This window comes from Acanthisitta chloris, unplaced genomic scaffold (genome assembly GCF_000695815.1).
Source record: "Acanthisitta chloris isolate BGI_N310 unplaced genomic scaffold, ASM69581v1 scaffold10116, whole genome shotgun sequence".
Lineage (NCBI taxonomy): Eukaryota > Metazoa > Chordata > Aves > Passeriformes > Acanthisittidae > Acanthisitta > Acanthisitta chloris.
Window position 1 is genome coordinate 1 of NW_008677637.1, and position 12379 is coordinate 12379.

A 12379-nucleotide genomic window follows, 5' to 3' on the forward strand; every position below is an offset into this window, starting at 1 on the left:
AGACTGTAATTCAGTTCAGACAATGATTTCACAAATTAGTTCCTTTCTAGCATCCCAAATATGACCAATCTATTTTTCAATGCCTCTTTTCTTTTCATTCCTACTATCTAAGCCTGATTCCCCTTAGGAAAGCTGGGAGGGGGTGGGGGAAAGCAGGTTTAATGCTTATAAGAATGTTTCTTACGAAGACATAAATAGTTATGTTAAATAGCATTTTGGTATCCTTTTGTAGTATATTTATCCTATTCTTGCATTGGTAATGCATGTCAAAGCAAGCCTTTGCTATCCTCTCTTAAGCCAATAATACAGTTCAGAAAATCAAGTGGCACATACACCATGTTTAATGCTAAGAACAAATGAATTTTTTTTCTGGAGAGCTAGCCAGTTTTTTATTTCATCACACCATTAGAAGCAAAGAAATATTTTTTAACATAAACCCACAAATCTTTTAGCAAAGAAAACTATTTTAATAAATGTGGAAATAAAAAAAAACATTTTGAAACTAAATACTCAGCTTGAAAATGCAGAGGAGGTAGTAAACTGTTGTTTACTTTTCCTTTTTTAAAAAAGAAAATAGGCTTAAAAAAGGTGCCCCACTTCAGTTTTTCTAGGTTAGGTATATCTAGATTTTAATTTGTTTTTACTTGCAATATCAATGATTGAAGAGTATAGTGTTCTGGTTTGTGGAGTAAAAATGTGCTAATGCAACAAGTACTTCAGATCAGAGAGGAGGATTCTGTAGATACATCTGTAAAGTCTTAAAGAGATCACAATATGATCACAATTCAGTATGAAAATCAAAAAGCCCTGCTTGCTTCCAGTGGAAGCAGAAACATCCCAGCAAGAATTTGCATGGACTCTTTTGAGAGGTAAATACCATGAAGTTCTGTTTCTCTTTTCTTCCTGTTACAAGGTAAGCACTTACCAGATGCAGATGTGAGGTCTGCAGAGGAAGTCCACTCTGAAATCCATTAGAGGTCTGATCCACGTCCTTTGGAAGATGAGGCATTTTATGTCCACTTGCCAACATTGGCTACATAATAAAAGTTCTTACTGTGCTGAACAGGAGTTGTCTTGATTCATTGAATGCAAACATGAGTTTATTGCTACTTTGTGAGTACATTCATGTCTGCTTCTTTATCTGGAATCTTAATCTTGAATTTATACATACAGAAGAAGAGATGGAAGAGAGGTTTGGAGAAGCAAATCTCCTTGAGATTGATCTAATAAATTGTAATTTTCAGTTCTTCATAGCATTCTAATTTCATTGCTTTTATGCCCACTTTTTTAATCCAGTGATTATACTTTAATAAAATTTTTTATCAGTGTGGAAGCTAGATCTATCACTACACAGTTCTTTGATCACTTAGATACAGTTTTTCCTTGTTTGCCAACAAACATTCTTGGAAACCAGATTATTTGTTTGATATTAGGATTTTCCAAAGCACAAGGAAACTCTGATTCCAGAAAATGCATTTAGCACTTCCCAAATAGTGAAAATCCATTTCTGCTAAACTTGAAGACTTTGGATTCCATTTTTTGCCTTCCAAATAAAAAATACGTATTTTTAAAGATGGGAACCTAAAATGACTGATGATAACTCCTCAAATCTAAGTCATGGAAGAGTGCATTGTTTTTGACAATTAACTGCAAAGCAAGAAAAATATTTTTCCTTCAGAACATGTAGCACCATCATCAGCTCTCCTGATGCCGCACGAGGCTTTCTTCTTTTAATGCCTTTAAACATTATGCCAAGTCTTGCAGCATTTAAACACTCCTTTGTTATAAAATGATCGGCATATTTAGAGACATCTCAGCCATCTGCAGTCTGGCCTCCCAAGAAAAGACATATAAGGCATAGATGTGCAAGATGTCCATTTGCAAACATCTGCAGGACTCTCAAGTATTAGATTTTTAGGTGAGCAGGGATGAAAAAGTTTTAAGGACAAAGTCACTTCAGAATTACTGTAATGGCAAAAGGACTATTATGAAAATTGCAGCTAACTTCTCTGTATTTTATAAGAATATAACTCTCAAAAAACACTTCAGGTTCCATTGTTAACACCTCCCAAGTCCCTTTGATGTGCTAACTCAATCTAGGACATTAAAGCTACCCAGATATGCATCTTATTACCAGGAGACAGGCACAACAGTTAAAAACAGTTTTTAAGACCCCCAAAATATGAAATGTTAACTCCTTAACCAGAATGAGTTCTGATTCTACTTTAGGGAAGTACCAATTTTCTTCCAATTTGTGTGAGACACTGGTCAGCTTCATGAAATTACTACACAACACAATTCAGCAGGGATTTGAATACTGGAGTGAATTTGAGAAGTCTTAAGAGAATCCAAGATTTAAGAATAGAGTTGAATTGTCACCTGAATTAGTAATATTTTTTCCCCTGTATTGCTAATGATTTTTCAACTGAGGATCCTCAGAAACAGTCAAACTTTTCAAAATACCACTCTTGGATTGGGACTATGCAACCCTTAATTTCTTCTATGTTATATTTTCCCAAAAAAAGGAGTAATTTTTTTTTTTAAAAACTGGTTATCAAACGTGTATTTTCATATTTATAGCTGGTCTTCTTCTTCTATTTACATAAAAGTTAAAGGCCAGTCCCTGCTGGCTCCATGACAGCTCATAACCTTATGCAGGCAAGAGGTGTGCCCTACACACCCAATTTCTACAAGTTCTATTAATGTCCAACTGCATGACAAGTTGCAGAGAGGAGAGAACTCAGCCCACACCTTTCCCATTCAGGATCTGTACACCTTCCCCTAGTCTGAAGTCTAAGAATTCAGCAGTAGTCTGACCTAACATGTGAATTAAGCCTACTTTTAGTCGAGGCTGGACAAAGTGATCTCCCATGCTTCCTTCCAATCCATATTATTCTATGATAATATTCTTCCTGCCCTTCCCACCTGACCATGCCCTCAGCCAAGAGTTCAGCCCCACAATGCCACACCTACTTTCCCACCCCCTATTCCCTACTGCTGAAAGACAACACCTTGTTTCTGTTCCTCTCCCCATCCCAGCTAAGACTTCCAGTCTTTCCCATGTCTAGCACATACACAATCTCACCAACTTCATTCTCCCACTCTTTCACTATTTCTGTCCCATGCCTAAACATTGAACTGTTGAGAAAGGAGATCCTGACACCTGGCTGGGCTCATGCAGGGACTGTGAAACACAGCAGAATGGATTCAATGGCTGAAAACCAAGAACACCAGGTACTTGACAATTACCTCTTTAAGGTAACCTGCATGAGCCATCTACTGCACAGAAGCATTTATTCCTGGGATCAGAGACCCTACATAAACAGCCAGGACTTGCTGTTATTAGATACCCATAGTAGCCACAGACTGGGAAAAATTTACAGAGATGATGAGAAACACATAATATTTTTAGGATGGTGAAATCTCACCCTGGAAATCACTCTATTTTTCTTGGCCTACCTTTTCTTTTCTATATAATCCAAAATATTTTATTTGGGTTTAGAATTTTAAATCTTTCTAGGGCTTTATTTTTAGGATGTTATCATTGTTCCTGCAACTTCCCTAAATTCCTTACTGAAGCATGACTGATGTTTATCCTCATTGATGGTTACCAAGCTTTACATGTGGGAAAAACTGCCTGATGTTCACAAAGTCATGCATATTATTCATGTGATCCTCAGCAATGTCAAACTTCAGCCACACAGTCCCCTGTGGGAAGTTCCCTTAGAAATTGTACAGAAATTGGGACAACAATCTCCTCTGCACATATTTTCCATCATTTATATATCTGTGATACAAGGTCAGATATGGCTTTTAATCTTCAAGCAGTTTGACTTAACTCATGGGATTCCAGAACTGTGAGCTCTTTCTCTCTACTGCATAACTTTAATATTTGAAGCACAAAATCCTTCTGAAGTTAGGATGCTTTTAGTTCTGCCTTTGCTTATCAAGGGACCTCATTAGTGTCAGTCTTCTAAGCTATCAACAGGCGAAGGGAAGCTCCACATGACTTTATGCTATTTTTTGGCACACTGCATTGTACGTTCGTTATATAACTCAGATGCTCCCTAGCTTGAACCAATATGATTACAGGATCTTTATTTTTGCACAGTCATATCCAAAGCAGAACTAGAGTCTTTCAGCTTGCCTTAAAATTCTTAGCACAAAAAAGATAGGGGAGTGTGTTGTTTCCTTTCTGCTTTTACTTAAGTTGGAGTCTAACAAAAAGCAAGCAGCAGAAGTAGAGAGTGGCCAAGTCTCTCGAGGGGAAGGTCCAAATCCGTATTCCTTTTTCTCTCCCATCCTGCCTCGTGGACCTTCAGAAGTATGAAAAGAAGAGACTGATCAACTGTGTACCTTGAAATGGAATCTTAATGGAATAATTTCATGCAGCTGCCCTCAGCCACCAGGTAGGTTCAGGTGTGGCAGTCACTGCCCTTAGCAGTTCTTCACATAAAGAGTAGAAACTCTCATACTTCTAATTAGACATCCATGTTTCTTCGGGTACTGCTTCCAAGTAATGACCAAAACCATGGCATAGGCAGATCTTCATCTAGGTTCTGACCTCTACCAAAGCAAAGTCTTCTCAGAGTCAATAGGTTATTGAAGTGATTCAATCACAAATTCACATATGATAGAAAATCTTTAAAATAATTGGATCTGAGCTGTTTTAATGCAAGAGTTTAAATATCTTTTATTACAAAATGAATGCATTTCTTGCACTTTGCTTTGCAACATCAGGTAAATGTGAAGAAATGCTACCACTAGTAACTGAAAAAGTAATGTTCTCTATCCCTTCCAAAATTCCTTTTCATCAAAAGCAGACAAGACCCAGGGATCTTAAGTCCACTGGTGGTGCCTGCACTCCCACAGCCTGCCTGAATCACCCCATCCAGCTCCAAGTGTCTCATGCCACACTGTGCCACGTTGCCACATCCTTTTCCCAATTCCCTGTCTTAGCTCTGAGTCAGCCTGCTGAATACCCCACAGCAATTAAATAAATCAGTATCAAGGTCCGCACGACCCTTGACCTTTAAGAAGCAGCACTTTGCTGGTGCTGGTGTCTGGCTATGATTACTGTCACTGGACCTGACCTCCAGATTGACTTTTTGGCTTGACCTTGGCCCCATCTCATTACCACACTCTTGCCTAAGGATGTGAGCTCTTGGCTGAATATGGCAGTCATACTTTCCTTGACAACTTTGCTGGGTACTGTGGGACTGGGCACTGCCTGGAGTGGCCTCTGCTTTGCTGACCATATTTTCATGTCCCTGAGAGAGCAGCTGGCCTTTGCTCCTCCTGAACAGGTGGGAGGGTTTGTTTGTGGAAGGTGGAAGTCTCACCACCCTGATAGAAGGTACTCTGAATGCACAGTTCTTGGTTTTCACCTGATTTCAGGCCACTTCCTTCATCAATCACTACCATCTTCGATTTTGATCCTTTCCACTAAAGTACTTGAAACTGATTTCTGATGTGGAATTCTTGCAAATATTGTATTTATTCAGCCAAACCATTGATAATACACTGACTAGGTTCCTGCCAGAGGAAAAACTTCTGTAACACCTTGATATTAAACCATGGATATATCCTTCCAATAAGCTGTGTCTATCCTTCAATTCTCCACCTTTATGTTGCATTTTCCTTCATTGTAATAGCATCATGAAAGATTTTTAATAAAATTGTAACCTGTGGTTTCATATAGGGGAAGAGATAGCTTATTCTGAAATAATTCATTATTGGAAAGGCCATGTTGTTATTTTTCACTGTGTTAGTTCCTAGTTGCTTACATAACTGTTATCAGCTCCAACAGCTTTTTGGGAATCAGACCCAGATATAAGAATCACCAGACCAAGAAAAAAATTTTCGAAATCACTATATCTAGTCTTCCTGAGCCTCATTCATCCATTCAACAGCTCTCAGATGTAACTAGACTACTATTCTTGGACCAAGTCCTCAAAGTATTAGAAGTTGAATTCCATTTTTTTACGCCTAGTTCAAATCATCAAGTATATAGTTTCCAACCTGTTGTCTTTCTATTCTAGTCCAAGCCTTTGTTAGTTACATAAAGCCAAGTTAAACTTTTGGTTGTAGAATAACACGGACATCTTAAATACACTGGCCTTTTTAACATTACTTCTTATTAGTTTTTCACTTCCCTTTACCCTTTGCTCTAGCTCTGCCTCAACATTTCAGACTCTGTTCATAACCTCCCGTGCTCTCTTTCTTCTCATCTTTAGAAATTTCTTTCATTTTATGCCTTTGGTAGGATTCCTACTTCCCTATATCCTTTCATATTTTGTTTTCTGGGCCTCTAAGCTTCACATCTGACAGTGATGGCTGATGGCCAGCAGCAAGCCAAGGGTGCAAGGAGTTGAATTGAAATGGCATTGGTCTTGTGAAATATCTTTTGTAACAACTCTATTCCTCAGGCATTCAAGTATCCCACAGAAGGCCAGGCCACAGTCTCAGTGCAAACCTGGGTCTTTTCTAAAAGCAACCCTTTTAACAGTTTGAAAATGAATGTTAGAAACAAACAGACCTGAGTTCAAAAGAAAATCACAAGTTTGGGTTTTTTAAAAGAAATGTTCTATTTTAGAAAAGCATCATAGAATGCAGAAAAGCATTTATAAATCTCCCTTTTACCTATTTATGTTAAAACTAAAAGTTGAAACTACTTGTGTGCCTTTCAGTTTAGAAGCATTGGTTATCTTTTGTTCAGATTTTGTTTATTCCATGACTTCCCCAGTTCTGAATCATCAAAATATTTCCTAGATTGTTTTACACAGAAGCAAAATATGATCGATGAATAATTATTACTCATAGGGTGTTACATACTTCCGTGTTATGAATTGCGATTTTTTTCCCCTTTTTTTGTTTGTTGGTTTAGAACTGAGCTCTAGAGTACAATCTAGTCATCTTCAAGTAATTCTCAGGCTATCTGGTGGCACTAAAAGTACTTGAAGTTCTTTAAAACAATCCTTTCCTATGGTCCTGAGTCATATTCTTTGGGTTAGATACAGCTCTGTGTAAAAGGTGTTTGTATTTTGTTATGGCTAGATAAACTTTCTATAACAAAGGCTCAATATTAAGCTCTAGCTAATATTTACTAAAATACTTATCGCAGATTAAGGTGTGGCTACACACAATGCTGATTAAACAGGTCTCCAAAACGTACCCACAGTTTTCCAAGAGCCCAATTACAATATATACCACACGATTCTGATTAGCACTTCCAATTTTAAAAAGGTGTTTTCTTCCTGCATTGTTTTTTTCCCCCCATTGTTATAAATAATGTATAATAGTTATGCGTACAGATATTTTGACACTTCTGGCAAGTGATTATAACTCTAGCAATGCTAACTTTTCATATGTTATGCCCATTTCTCTACAATGGCCTTGGGTATCAAGTACAGAATTCATTGTCATTACTATAATTCGGGATTCAAGTGCCAAACTTGAGTCAAATGATGATTCTCACAGGCATGCAGTGCCTAAAACAGGTGCTAAACCCAAAATCTGTAATAATTTATCTTCATTAGGAGCATGCTGCTCATCTTCAATTATTATGACTGAAGCTATTGAAACAACTCATTTAGTAAAACTGACACTGGAAGCAAATCAGAGGCTTAGACCAGATAAAGGAAGAGAAACAACAAAAGGTAATTTTTTGGAACTGGGACTTATTGTGTAAAGAGTTGTGATATTGAATACAGGATAACTAATAGCTGAATGATAATTATGACCTCAGTTACACAGTCATAGTATGGGAGAGCAGGCTCACGTCTCTTTCAAATAATCATTTTTAGTCTATTAATTATGCAAAAGGTTGCATGCAAATGGTTGCATGCAAATGGAATTTCAGCTCCTAAAATGTCAAATAGCAAGAAATCATTTGGGGAACTAAATAATGACTTCTTTGCAAATGTCAAATTACTAAAAACAACACAACATTTTTCAGAAACCTTCTACTAACCAAATCACTTAACCAGATAATGATATTGATTCAGGAAAAAAAAAGGTCTCTCAACTGCTAGTTACACATAGATGATTGCTAGCAAAATATGCCACTTTTCCTATACCAAATGCTTTTGACTGTTTGTGCTGAAGGCAGAGTATATTCATTCAGAGAAAGACCATTTTGAAGAAGTAGTGATGTGAGAAGAAAATATACTTTTTACTTCACAGTCTACTGTAACACTGTTCTGATGGGAAAACAAGAAAAGTTGCCACCAAATTATTATTTAGCCATATTGCCACCAAATTATTATTTAGCCATAAAGTGGAATAAATTTATTGGACTGTATCAGGTCTGATTCTATTTATTGCATATCAGCTCAGAACAGATATTGCATATATTTACAGAATTTAATTCAATAAACTAAGTAGCTTCATGTAAGTGTTCATCTTCACTGCCTATGTGTCATTCTGTTTAGTGAGTTCTTGAATTTCTCTTGAACTTTAATCTTTCATGTCACACAATACATCTGTAGTGGCTACGGACACTATCTGGATTATGATTGGATTTTGAAGGGGTACAAAGGAGAGCAAAATAAAATCATCCAATATTTATTGCATTGCTCTTTGTTCTTAAGCAGTGAAAGGCAGAAGAAACTGTTAAAAAAATTCTGTCTAAAAGTTTTCATGACTTTTGCACATTCATCTCAGCCCAAAAGGAAGAGGGTTCTTTTGCCATTTTTATGTATGTGATTTGATTTTAATAGGTAAGGTTAAGAATTTCAGAATCTGAATCACATGTATACAGAAAGGCATTATTTGTCTCATGTTATATCAACTTATTCATTACTTTCAAAGAAACATGGAAAGGAAACTTGCTAAACAGAAACTGAGGAAAGATGCCACTTTAGCTATCAACACCAATGCATTTGATTATTATTTCTTATTTTCCTGTGCTAGTTTATCTACCAAATTTCAGCTGTAAAATGTCACTTGTTTTGCAAAGATTTTATTTGGGAATTCTAATATGACTCAAGTATTAGAATCACTGACTCAAGTATCACAGTTATAGATATACAGAGGAACTCTCAAAATGTCTCATAATCTACTCTCTACTTTTTAACATATTAACTGTATCTAAATAATTTGTACAGACTCTTGTTTAACCTTTTCTTATTTACACAGAGTGAAAGAGATTCCAACATTTTTTTACAGTCCTGGTACAAGGTAGTTTTACTACTTTAGAAATAAGAGTTTTACCACTGTGTAATCCTAGTTTTTCTGTGTTAACATTTTTCCTGCTAATCATCTCCCAGGGGAATAATTATACCCTTATGAAAACCATAGTTTCCATAACAATAGAAGAAGACTCCTCTGATCTCTGTCCTTGTCATGCCCTCCTCCAACAAAGGAAAATATCCAGTTCCTTTTCGTTTGGTCTTGTACCTGAGGAACATTTGTGTGAAAAAGAGGTTTAAATCTAGGCATGGTACTTCAACTGACTTTCCACCAACACTGAACAGACCAGAAGATGGATGGGATTTGATATCACTGCAGTTTTCAGCCTTGGAGGAATTGCTCTGAAAGGCAGAGAAGCCTCCAAATAAGACCAGTAACATATAATGTGTCTCTGGAGCTCTAATCCCAATGCTAAAATGGTCATGAGTGAGGCTTCTAGCAGAATTTTGGCACTGGCATGCCTTCATGGCCCTTATCGGGTTGGAACCAGGAGTGCTGACACAGAGGTTTATTGATGTCCACTGTGAGAGGATCCCAAAAGTCTCTGAAGGTGTTGATTTTCTCTAGTGGAGGTCTTTGGAGATGCCCAGGAATGGAGATTGCTTGGTAAAGCACTATCTTCCAATTTTAGAATTATAGACAACAAGTTTGGGTCTATGAAAATTGCACTGTGAACAGACCCAATGCAAGGTAAGTGATGACTACTGGGTTATTTTCTTAGAGAACACTCTTCTGTTTTGAGCCAAAACAGTAATGTAGATCCAGGCTCCACCAGTTCAAACCACTGCAGCCTGGTCAGAGCATCTAAGGGTATAAAGGAGAATGTATTACCAGGTGAAATAAAGGAGAATGTGTTATCAGATGATAGACTGTAGTGTTAGGAATAGGGATAGGAAAAAAAGATTAGGAAACACTAGCATTTTGTATGGATATTGTGAACTTTGCCCTGAAAAAGTGGATAATCAAACACCAAAACGTGAAAATTTCCTTTCATACTATTTAAAACTCTATGGGCATGTTTATTTTCCACTTAAGAAAGCTATCTTCTTTGTTTCCTGTTTTTCTTGAGTTTCCTTATTCATTGGAAAACACATATCTAGAGATCTCCTTATTTCTTTATCATTTTGTTTAACATTTATATTGTAAGGTTTAATTAGCAGTCCCATCTTCAGAGTGTTTCTTTCAATTTCAGCTTTCTGAACACCTTTGAGAAAATCTCATCTACCATATTAAGAGAGATCCCCTGTGCATAGTCCTCCTAACACCTGTGAAACTCCAGTTATTCTATGAACGCAGTACAAGGATTTCCTGTCTGCCTAAAAGTGGAAGTGGGAGTTAGTGGAAGTAACTGGAGAAAGAGTAACTGGATGGTTTTATGGGGTAAATTCTGGGTGAGCTTAACACACTCTTCCTATCCCAAGGAATATACAACCTCAATAGTCAAGACACAAAGAATTATTAGATTTAAATTAAGATATGAGATAACAAGCAGAGATACCAAGTGTAGATATTATCATACTAGCATCAATGTGATATATCATATTATGACCCTCTGCACAGAACACATCCATTGAACATACATCCTCAGTAGAAAGCTCTAAGAGCCCAGGGTAACTGATTGAGTGACCTATAAGGGCACACTGAATCTTAAAGGCCTGAAAATCTCTCTAGCTGAAAAATTAGCAAAACAGAGGTCAGCATAGCTACATGCTTTGTTTTATACTGGATTGAACTTGGAGTGCTGCACAACCAAAAAAATCAGTCTAGGAAGCATCACATGGATGTTTCTTGAACATAACTCTGAGCAGACCAGCTAAAACTAAAGAAATGTGCTCACACAGCCTGTGTGGAACAGACAGAGGATCAACATGAAGTATAGCTTTGTAGATAAGCCAATGAGTGAGAAGGTGCAAGAGGTACCAAGCTAGAACTTATTCCAAGTGTTCTGCAATATGGAGGTGCCCATTTCACACCAATTGGGAGTAGTCATTGATAGGATAAACATGAGCTATTTGGAGCAATTGCTAGAAAGGTATTGCTCCCTCAAGGACATCATAAGGACATAATAGATGTAGTATTTGTCTGCTTTTACTTCAGTCTTCGTATTACTCATCCTGTTCCTGCTCCTCTCTCCACTATGTTTCACAGTTGGAGTCTTGTTTCCACTCAGAACAGCATCCTTTTTGCATCAGTCCCTTTCTGGCAAATCTGTTCCATCCTGGCATTTACTTATCACTGCACCCTGGCCAACTCTTCTACCCAGGTTTTTTTTTTGTGGATTTGGATTTTTTTCCTGCATTATTTTTCTCATTCTCTTTCTCCAATCCACATCCATTTCTTTCTAATTCTCTCCTAATCTTCTGCCATCCCTCTTGCTCATATAAGAAATTCTGTTCCCCTTAATTAAGCACAAGAAATTCTAAGGCAAGGAGACATGTGGTAGGAAGGATGGAGTCCTCCTCCTGCCTCCTCTCTTGGAATTAAAGAATTAATCTCCCAGGAATTAAGCGCAATTGCAGACAAAGAGTGAATGATACTTATATTTTGCTATAATTCTGCTGATGTTGTTGGTTATATGCTTTTTACTCAATGTACAGGTTAGAAACTTACTTCATACTGCTAGAATATAAAGGAATCAAAGCAATTGATTCTGACAAGAAGAAATATGCTTTTTCAATATCTAAACAGCAATAAAGAGCAAGGTGCAAATATCGATTTTGTATATTGCTATCATTCTTTACTTAAGAGTGTTCACTGAGACAGTGATATCAATGGTCAGTAGTGTCACAATGGTTATTACTGTAGCATAGACTGTAGCTGACCTGAGACTGAGACAACCATTAACATGCTTTGAAATAAAATCATTAGATGTATATCCAGAGCTAAATTTAGACAATGATGTTTATCAGCAAGCTTGAGGAATAAGTGTGGTAGAAGGACAGTTAAGTAGGCTGTTCATTATGATCAAATAAACTGCTACTGCATTTCCCACAGAATGTCTTGGAGTACAGCTACGTAGGGAAAAGAAAAAACACATACCATATGTTAGGATCCAACCCAGCAGTAGGTCTTTACCTCTTCTGGTTTAGGTTTTATTTCTGTTTTGTTTCTTTTTTTTCACGCTGAAATGAGAAGTATGATTGTACTAGGTAATTCAGAACCCAATTCTTGGATTCTCAAACCTTCA